The following is an 11,595-nucleotide window of genomic DNA, read 5'->3' on the forward strand; positions in this document are numbered from 1 at the left end:
GTCAAATAAATAAATAAAATCTTTAAAAAAAAAAAAAGTAGATGCAAAAATTGAATTTCATGACATGACTTTTCCTGCCATTTTCCTGTGGATATGAGCTTCCATTTCTTCCTCATCTGTAAAATTGGGGAAATAATAATAATAATGCTTAGCTCACAGATTTATTGAAGGATTAAATAAGTTAATATGTGCAAATTAATTAGAGAAATGCCTGGTATGGGAAAAGTAGTCAATAAATGCTTCCTGTAATTATTATTGTCAAAATAATAATAGATAGGGAGGGGTGCCTGGGTGGCTCAGTCAGCTAAGTATTTGCCTTCAGTTCAAGTCATGATCCCAGGTCCTAGGATCGAGTTCCACATTGGGCTCTCTGCTCAGCAGGGAGCCTGCTTCTCCCTCTCCCTCTGCCCTCCACTCCCCGTGCTTGTGCTCTCTGTCAAATAAGTAAATAAAATCTTTCAAAAAAAATAATAGATAGGGAGGATGGATGATGGAAGGAAGGCCGAGAAGGTACAGATTCTGTGGGACATCTGGACACAGGGCTCCTTTGTCCCTAAGCCCATTGCATTAAGTTCCTTGAGCTCATATAATTTACACTTTGTACAATGCTAAACATTATTTAACTGAGAACATTATAAGGCCTGGATACTTCAGTAAATCAATCGCTGAGAACAATTATGATAAAGCTCATTTTTTAATAAAAGAAACCAGTAAACATTCAAACAGTCAAAATTTTCTCTCATTTATTTTATATTCTATGCTTTGTCAAAGTTTATGTGGGTGGAAATTTTCTGTGGATTAAAAAATCAGGCAAATGTGGCAAAATAGGAACAAATTTTAAATCTAAATGATAGGTATTAGGTTTTCATTATACTATTACTTCAACTTTTCAGTATGATTAAAATTTTTCACAATAAACAGTAGAGAAATGACAAAATTTAAAGTATATCTTACAGCTACTAAAAATCTAGGCTGGGGTACCTGGGTGGCTCAGTTGGTTAAGTGTCCAACTCTTGATTTTGACTCAGGTTATGATCTCATGGTTGTGGGATCAAGCCCCATGTTCAGTTATGCACTCAGCAGGGAGTTTGCTTGAGATTCTATCTCTCCCTCTCCTTCTGCCCCTCTACTCTCTCTCTTTCTCTCTCTCAAATAAATAAATCTTTTTTTTTAATTTAGGCTAATACTTGTGGCTTTTTTAAAAAGATTTTATTTCTTTATTTGAGAGAGAGATCATAAGCTGGGAGAGGGGCACAGGAAGAGGGAAAAGGACAAGCAGACTCCCCAATGAGGGTGGAGCCCGATGCAGGGCTTGATCCCAGGACCCTGAGATCATAACCTGAGCCAAAGTCAGAGACTCAACTGACTGAGCCACCCAGGTGCCCCCAATATTTATGGCTTTTATATCTATAATGTTGCATACTGTTAAATGGTAGCATAATAATAACCTTTATACACTATAAAATCTTTAAATATACCTCCTGAATCACCAAAGATTAATGATATTTACATTTTTAAAATAAAGGTAAAATTAATAAATAATTTTGGTTTTTATAACGTTGTTTAAAGATTTTATTTATTTATTTTTAAAGATTTTATTTATTTATTTGACAGACAGAGATCACAAGTAGGCAGAGAGACAGGCAGAGAGAGAGAGGAGGAAGCAGGCTCCCTGCTGAGCAGAGAGCCCAATGCGGGGCTCGATCCCAGGACCCTCGGATCATTACCTGAGCCAAAGGCAGAGGCTTTAACCCACTGAGCCACCAGGTGCCCTGATTTTATTTATTTATTTGACAAAGAGAGAACAAGCAGGGGGAGCAGCAGAGGGAGAGGGAGAAGCAAGCCCCCCTGCTGAGCAAGGAGCCTGGTGTGGGGCTCCATCCCAGGATCCTGCAATCATGACCTGAGCTCAAGGTAGACACTTAATCAACTGAGCCACCTAAGCACCCCTGAACACTGTTTAAATAGAAAAATTGGAGACTTCAAGCATATCAACAGAGAACAGGATAAATAAACTATGGTACATCTATACAATGGAATATTACACAGTCTTTAAATAAGAATGAGGAAGTAGTATATATGCTGATATAACAAGAATGCCAAGATATATAGTTAAATGAAAAAAGAAAAGAATGGAACAGTGTGTATGGAATACTCTTGTTTGCCTAAAAAAGAAAAAAACTTTTATCTGTACATATAATTCATTTATGTATATTTAATAGCTCAGGAAGGATATCCTAAACATGGGTAAATTGGAAGGAACTTGGTGACTGAGAAATAAAAGTGAGAGGAAAACTTCTAGATTATCCTCTCCTGAAAGCTTTTGAATTGTAAGTCACTGTATCACTTACTTTAAAAATAAATAAAGCAAACATCTTAAAATAAATATTCAAAATAAAATAAATAGAAAAATAAGATAGGTGAGCAGCATATTTTAATTCATACTTGGAAAAGTTACAAAATTAACATGAAACTAATACCTAAATGATTGAGTAGCAATGATCAGTACCACAAAACTGGCAAAACCAATCCGTTCTTTTTACATAAAGGTGAACAATTAACAGACCACTTTGTAAGGAAATCCTGGGAAGAAGACTGAAGGTCTCAGTTAAGTAATGAAATCACCACGATCATTGTCCATTTTCAAGATCTCAGGAGTTTCTGATATATGGGTTTCCTTCAGGAGCACAGGAAACTCCTCAGAGTGGTCACCTGACCTTTGCCCATTCCATATCACACCATAGCCCAGGGTTAGCTCTGGCTAGAGAACATAAACTCCAAAATCAGTTCCAGTACCCCCTGGTCCCAGCATATTGTCAACTCCAAATCCAACATTTTTTTAAAAAAGATTTATGTTTCATTCAAAAGAGAGAAAGAGGGAGGGAGAAAGCACACCTGAGCAGGAAGAGGGGTAGAGGGAGAGAGTCTTTAAACAGACTCCCCGCTGAGAGGGGAGCCCAACATGGGACTTGATCTCACAATGCATGAGACCATGATCTGAACTGAAATCATGAAAAGGACACTTAACCAACTGAGTCACCCATGTACCCCACCAAATCCAACATTTTAGATTCCTTTTTTTTTCAAATTTTGGCAAATTTTCAGTCATTTTCCCTATTTGTTTGTTTATGCCAGACACAAACTTCAGTTAATAAAGAAATCTTTTCAGGGCGCCTGGGTGGCTCATAGGGTGCCTCTGCCTTCAGCTCGGGTTATGATCCCAGGGTCCTGAGATCGAGCCCCACATTGGGCTCTCTGCTCAGCAGGGAGCCTGCTTCCTTCTCTCTCTCTACCTGCCTCTCTGCCCACTTGTGATCTCTGTCTGTCAAATGAATAAATAAAATCTTTAAAAAATAATAATAATAAAGAAATATTTTCAAACCTTGAGTACAAATTCAGATATTTGTTTTACTCCCATTCTGGTTAAAATTTTGAGTATCATAAGTCTGTCATGTCCAAATTCACCCACTGACAAAGTAATAATCCTTTGTTCTAACTACCTGGGGAGACTTCTGTTTTTACATGGCTCATACCTATTTAGATAGATGATATAGATATAGATGATATAGATATAGATTCAGATATAAATATAGATAGAGATAGATAGAGATACAGATTAGATAGATAGATAGATAGTAGCTGCCTCTGTGCTGGTTTCCAGTGACCCCTATCTCCTGGTATTCACACCCTTGTATAATCCCCTCCCATTTAGTATAGATGGGTTTAGACTCATTTCTAACAAAATATAGCATAAGGATGTCACTTCAGAGATTAGGTTATAGAAAGATTATGGTCTCCGTTTTAAGGGCTCTATCTTTCTTCCATCTAGATCATTTGACCGAGGGGGTAGTCACTTATGTTGTAAGGCTGCTCTGTGGAGAGGCCCATGAAAGTGAGCTTGGAAAAAAATTCTTTAGTCCCAATTGAGCCTTGAGATGACTGTAATCTTGGCCAAGAGCTTGACTGCCATCTTGTGAGAGACCTTGAGCAAAAGGCACCATGCTAACCTATTCCCAGATTCTTAACCCTCAGAAACTATGAGATAATAAGTGATTATTATTTTAAGCTACTAAGTTTTGGGGTAAATAGTCAGTGATAGAAAATTAATACATGCTAAAACTATTAAAGCTGAAATTTAAATAAACTGATGCAATACCTGATACATTCCCTAAAATACAGTGTATCTGTTGTCAAAATAAGATAAATAGCAAAGAGTATATGCTTAGTATGTTAACTGATTGTGTGATACATGATTAGAAACCTCATTTTAATAATGCAATAATTAGGGGCACCTGGGTGGCTCAGTGGGTTAAGCCGCTGCCTTCGGCTCAGGTCATGATCTCGCGTCCCGGGATCGAGTCCCGCATCGGGCTCTCTGCTTGGCAGGGAGCCTGCTTCCTCCTCTCTCTCTCTCTGCCTGCCTCTCTGCCTACTTGTAATCTCTCTCTGTCAAATAAATAAATAAAATCTTAAAAAATAATAATAATAATGCAATAATTAATTAAAATAATCACATTTTAAAGTAATGAAGACCTTGGAATGACTCATCAAAAAAATGAAATACTGTTTATCATAGCAAGTTTTGCATATTTTTACACTCTATATGTGAAAATCCTTGTATAATATTAATGTATTAAGAATCTCTGTTTTTGCATAAACATAATCACTAATCCCCAGTTCTGCCAGATAATAAACAGTTTACTGAACCTGAAATTCAATTTGTAGATTGAAATTTTATTTCAGTCATAATTCCTCTCGAATCAATGCCTGAAACACACTTGATATAAAGAATGGGGCATGAGTGCCCTCTTGTGATAGAATAGGCATTTAAATGCATTTGTAAACATTTTTCAATTGTCTATGATATGATTTGAACCAAATCATTTCACAAACACAAAACGCCCTTTATTGCTAGGTCAACTTGTATCAGTATTTTAAGTGTGGAGAGGACAAGTACCTGAAGAACTTGGCTAATGTCAACAGACAACATGAAAAAGTCACACTAAAATTTCATTCCTTCAGTTGTTCTTATTGCTACAACAAAAGCTGAATATAACAGAGGCTCTTTCAACCAATCATCACTTAACTGTCTCACAAATCTTCTCCATTCCTAACTAGAGACTAGAGAGGATCCCAGAACAAGAGTTTCAGAACCAAGCAGGTAGGTTCCAGTAATGCCTCCACTCTCTAGGTCTCATTGGGTGAAGTGTTTACTATCTAGGGGTCATTGTTTGATCCTGAACCTATTTATGTCAACTGTACTTCTATTCAAATTATGTAATTAAATTAAATAATATGAAAAATAATGTTTTATTAAAAGAAAAATGAGGTGTTACTACATAAAAAGATAACAAAGTGGGATCCTTTAGAATGACTTTAGAAAAGGTATTCAAGAAAAAAACTTTGAAATTATACATAAGTAAGAAAACTATAAAAAAAAATTAAGAATAGAAGTCACAAAAACCCAAAGGAATTCTAAAACCAACAGCATCAAAACATCAGCAGACTACTTAAAAAATAAATTCTAATAAAAGCTTTGGACTAGGGGTGCCTGGGTGGCTCAGTCAGGTAAGCATCTGCCTTCAGCTCAAGTCATGATCCAGCAGGGAGCCTGCTTCTCTCCTCCTCCATCTCCTTCTGTCTGCTGCTCTGTTTGTGCTCTATCAAATAACTAAAATCTTTAAAAAAAAAAAAAAAAAGCTTTGGCCTAAAATCAAAAGACTGGTATAATATTCATTTTTACATTTTACACTAAAATAAAATATTTTAGGTACATATTATCTTTTTGAGTGATTTTCTATTTTAATCAAATGTTTTGAATCACTGAGTTTGAAAGATTTTTTTTCCCAAATGCCCATATTTTATATATATTTAGAAAAAAGCTTGTATGGAATATGAATTTGGACAGATTTTAAAATGAATTTGGGTCTGTGGGCCTGAAATATAGGAAATCTGTCTCTCATTAAATATCACAAAATAAATTCCACAGCATAGTAAAGGGATCATTCACCATGATCAAGTGCAATTTATCCCTGGGCTGCAAAGATGGTTCAATGTATGCATAACAATCAATATGATTTATTACAGGGGCACCTGGGTGGCTCAGTGGGTTAAAGCCTCTGCCTTAGGCTCAGGTCATGATCCTGGGGTCCTGGGATCAAGCCCCGCATTGGGCTCTCTGCTCAGCGGGGAGTCTGCTTCCCCCTCTCTCTCTGCCTGCTCCTCTGCCTACTTGTGATCTCTCTCTCTCTCTGTCAAATATATAAATAAAATTTTTAAAAATATATGATATATTACATTAACAAAATGAAAGAAAAGAATCATGATCATCTCAATAGATAGAGAAAAAGCATTTGGGAAAATTTAGCATCAATCAGCAATCAATGAAAACTCTTAAAAATTAGCCATAGAAGGAGTACATCTTAACATAAGAAAGGCCATATATGTATATATATGATATAATACTATGCAGCCATCAAAAGAAATGAAATCTTGCCATTAGCAATGACATGGATGGAATTAGAGGATATCATGCTCTGCAAAATAAGTCAATCAAAGAAAGACAATTATTATATGATCACTCTGATATGAGGAATTTGAGAGGCAGGGCAGGGGGTTGTGGGGGGTAGGGAAGGAAAAAATGAAACAAGATGAGATCAAGAAGGAGAAAAACCATAAGAGACTCTTAATCTCACAAAACAAACAGGGTTGCTGGGGGATAGGGATAGGGTGGCTAGTTATAGACATTGGGGAGGGTATGTGCTATGAAATGTGTAAGCCTGATGAGTCACAGACCTGTACCCTTGGGGCAAATAATACATTATATGTTAATTTTTAAAATACTAAAAAAAGAAAGAAAAGAAAGAAAGAAAGAAAGACTATATATGACAAGTCCATAGCTAACATTATACTCAATGGTAAAAGGATGAAAACTTCAAGATTAGGACCAAGACAAAGGTGTCCACTCTCACCACTACTATTCAACAGAGTACTGGAAGTCCTAGCTAGAGAAGTCAGGTAAGAAAAAAGAAGATCAGAATAAGAAAGGAAGAAGTAAAATTGCCTTGATTTGCAGACGACATATAATATAGACAATCCTAAAGACTCAACCAAAAAAACTGCTAACCCTAATTCATGAATTCAGTAAAGTTATGAGATATAAAATTAACATACAACAATCAGTGGTGTTTCCATACACTAAAAATGAGATTTCTGAAAAAGAAATAAATCAATCCTATTTACAATAGCATCAAAAACAGTAAAATACATAAGAATACGTTTAACTAAGGAGCTGAAAACAAGAAGACATTGGTGAAAAAGATTGAAGAAAATACAAATAAGTGGAAAGCTATCCTGTGTTCTTGGATTGGAAAAATTAATATTGTTAAAATGTCAATACTACTGAAAGCCATTTATAGATTCAGTACAATCTCTATCAAAATTCCAATGGCATTTTTTTTACAGAAGTAGACAAAATCCTCCTAAAATTTATATGAAGCCATAAAAGAATCTGAAAAGCCAAAGAAATCCTAAGAAAGAACAAAGCATGAAGTATCACTCTTTCTGATTTCAAGCTATTCTATAAAGCTATCGTCACCAAAACTGCATAATACTAGCATAAAACAGACCCAAATAGGCCAATGGAACAGAATCAGGAGCTGAGAAATAAACCCAAACATATGGACAACTAATATTTGACAAGGGAGTCAGGAATACTCAATGGAGAAAAGACAATCTCATCAAAATGGTGCTGGGATAATTGGATATTCACATGTAAAAGAATGTAACTGGACCTGTATCTTGCACCACTTAACAAAAATTAACTTGAAACGGATTAAGTACTGACAAGACCAGTGCTCTAACCCCTGAGCTACGGAGCCTGGATTAAGTACTTAAATGTAAGACTGGCGTCATGAAATTCCTAGAAGAAAATATAAGAACAAAGCTCCTTTACAGGGGTCTTGGTAGTGATTTTTTGTATATGACACCTAAGCATAAGCAACAAAATCAAAAATAAACAATTGGGACTAACCAAACTAGAAAGCTGCTGCACAGCAAAAGAAACCATCAGCAAAGTGAAAAGGCAACCTATGGAATGAGAAAAAGTATTTGCAAACCATATATCTATCTGATAAAGAGTTAATACCCAAAATATATAAAGAACTCTTATAACTTAATAGCAAAAAAGTAATAATTTAGTTTAAAAACGGGCGAAGGACCCTAATTGACATTTCTTCAAAAATAATATATGAAAGGCCAACAGGTATATGAAAAAGTACTCAACATTACTCATCATTAGAGAAATGAAAATTAAAACCACAATGAGATATCACCTCATGCCTGACCACAAGAGAGCAGACTTGTGGTTAAACAGAGGTGGGGGTGAGGAGTAAATGTTTTTCCTTTATTCTTCTTTTCTTTTTATTGTGTCTATATGAGAAGATGGGTGTTAGCCATAAAAGAAGTGAATGAAGCCATAAAACCTATTGTGGTCATCATTTGGCAACATATGTAGACTAAAACATCACCCTCCGCACCTTAAATGTAGACAGTGATGTATCCCAATTATTTCTCAATAAAACTAGGAGGGAGATCAAACCATAACATCTGGCGCTGATATCTGGGAATATTTGTATAAAGTTTTGACTCCTAAAATTACACTGCTTTTACATTACACTGCTTTTACATTACTGACATCAATATTTGATATAAAAGGTTTACACAGATAACAAATGTCTGGAATCCTCACGAAAAGAGTGCATTTACAAGTCTGAGCACAGTTTTTTGTGGTGATGTGACCAACTACATCAGATAAAAGGGCTTCTACCTCATTTTTTAAAATCATTTTTTAATTACCCAAGAAACTGTGAATATAACTAGCCCAAACTAATTTAAATGCCCAATGTTTCTTTAAATTGACATTAATATTAAAATGTTCAAGCACCTACTATGAATTCCTTCCATTTTTCTCTTGAACTTACACAGTAAGTTTACACACAGTAATTATCACATTGATTAGCAGATTTTGATATATAACTGTCCTACTTTGGATTCCATGAAAGAAAATAATAGCCAAAGTGCCATAGTACATGTATTCACGTATCATTTAATCAGTAATTATTCAGCATCTGCTATATGCCAGGCTCTGTTCTTAGCTAAAACAAGAATAAAACAGATAAAAATTCCTGGCCTTGTAATGCTTGTGTTTTGTTAGGGGGAATATATATATATATATATATATCCATAAAAGTTAGATAATGTGCTAGAAAGTGATATGTGCTATTAAAAAAAAGAAAGAAACAAACAAACAAGGTAGATGGGCTAGGGCTGCAATTCTAAATAGGCTGGACTGGGAAAACCATACTAACAAGGTCACATTTAGGTTAGGACCTCTAAGAGGTGAGGGAATAAGTCAGGAAGAAATGTGGAAGAAAGCAATACATGCCAGGAGAGGCACAGCCTTGACACAGCCTAGTCATAAAGCAGTTTCTATAAGTTGAATGACAGTATAATGTATGTTTAAAGGAAGATATATGTATTAGACAGCCTGTGGCATAAGCTCTTCTGCATTCTTTTCTATTAAAAAAAATACTTATCTGCTACCCCAAAGTCATGAAAACAAAGTGGTGTTTTATTTTTCATAAATTTATAACAGCATGATAGTGATAAAAGGACCCTGGACTCTATACATGAAAAAGTCCAGCTGCAACTTCTGATCCACCATACACACAATATTAGGTGGCAACAAGAAGCTAATGAACATGAAAATAGAGAAATACAGTAATCTAAATGAAAATATTTGTCCATTTTCATCAAAGTCAGGTTTAAAAAAAAAAAAGAGTATCTATAGTCTTTCCAAGTTCAGATTCATTTAGTGAAAGAATGAATAAGCCTTGAACCTCACTTCCTGGAGTTTTTTCTGTCCTGGGGAGTTTTCTGTCCTGGATACAACTTTGCATAGGTACATGTTTACCAAGTCACAGCTATTAAAGTCATGACCTTAAATGCAAAAATGAAACTCATGATAAAATCTTTAAAAATAAGCAGGGGGCGCCTGGGTGGCTCAGTTGGTTATGCATTTGACTTCTGCTCAGGTGATTATCTCAGGGTCCTGGGATCAAGTCCTGCATTGGGCTCCCTGATTGGTGGGGAGTCTGCTTGTCCTCTCTCCCTAGCTCTCTGTCCACTCAGGCACTCTCTCACGCACTCTCTCTCAGATAAATAAATAAAATACACTAAGCAGTAAGTTCTTGTCAAGATAGCAGGAAGCTTTCTGTCCCTTTCTGCCATTCAAGATATCAAAGTAGGTGGGAAACCTGGGTGGCTCAGTCAGTTAAGCAGCTGCCTTCAGCTCAGATCATGATCCCAGGGTCCTGGGATGGCTCCCACATAAGCAGAGGGCCTGCTTCTCTCTCTGCCTGCTGCTCCTCCTACTTGTATCTCTCTGACAAATAAATAAATAAAATCTTAAAAAAAAAAAAAAAGATGTCAAAGTAAGGATGTAGTGAGCCTTCTGATGTGAAATTCTGGATTTCCCTGGGTGTTCATGTAGGAGCTGTAACACAGGAGCCAAAACTCCATTTATCATCTCTGTGAAGGGGATCAAGGGACAACTGAACAGACTTCCTGCTGCTGGTGGGGTGACAGGGTGATGGTCACAGTGAAGAAATGCAAACCAGAGCTCAGAAAGAAGGTACATCCAGCAGTGGTAATTCCACAATGAAAATCATACCAAAGAAAAGATTATGTGTTTCTCTATTTTGAAGATAACACAGGGATCATAGTAAAGAATATAGGCTCTGTTATCACAGGACCAGTTGCAAAGGAGTGTGCAGACTTGTGGCCCAAAATTGCATCCAATGTTGGCAGGACTGCATGATGCTTTGGTGTTTAAAGATTTATTTCTTTATTTTGAAAGCAAGAGCATGACAGCAAGAGGGAGAGGGAGAGGGAGTGAGTGGGAAGAGGAGGTTGTAGGGAGAGAGAGAGAGAATCCCAAGAAGACCCCCCCTGAGTGAGGAGCCCCATGCAGGGCTCTGTCTCACAACCCTGAGATCATGACCTGAACCAAATCAAGAGTCAGATGCTTACCGACGGAGCCACCCAGGCAGCCCTCTTTGGTGTATTTGTTTTTAAAAAATTAAAAATTATTTGCTCTCCCTTGTACCCCAAAAAAGAGAGCAAGGACCAGCCAGCCCTTTAAAGAAACATTTCTGTAAGTGTGGGAAGAGAGCTTAACCATCAATTTATTGGATAACTTTACATAAGTCACTTGCCTTTTTTTGTATCTATTTTCCCTTTCTTTCTAATGGAAATGATAATATTTGTCTTACCCACTGCACAATGTTAATGTTAGGTAACATGTGTTAAAAGTCTCTGATTAATATAAAGTATTATGTCTCATCATCATCATTAATCAATTACTGATTATCTACTATAATTAAAGCAACATGATAAATGTTTATTGGAGACTGAGAGACAGGCTACAATTAAAAAAAATAATAAAATTTAATAATACCTGCCCTACCCATGGAATAAGATTAGAATTGGATGAATAATGTAGGAGCTTCATAGAAGTGTATGCAAATACTAACA

General features: G+C 36.2%; 1 pseudogene; it reads left to right on the forward strand.

The window, feature by feature from the left end:
- Positions 1–483: 483 nt before the first annotated feature.
- Positions 484–10,879, forward strand: LOC116589317 (annotated as a pseudogene).
- The last annotated feature ends 716 nt before the right edge of the window (positions 10,880–11,595 follow it).

The sequence above is a fragment of the Mustela erminea genome, chromosome 4 (assembly GCF_009829155.1).
Source record: "Mustela erminea isolate mMusErm1 chromosome 4, mMusErm1.Pri, whole genome shotgun sequence".
NCBI classification, from domain to species: Eukaryota; Metazoa; Chordata; class Mammalia; order Carnivora; family Mustelidae; genus Mustela; species Mustela erminea.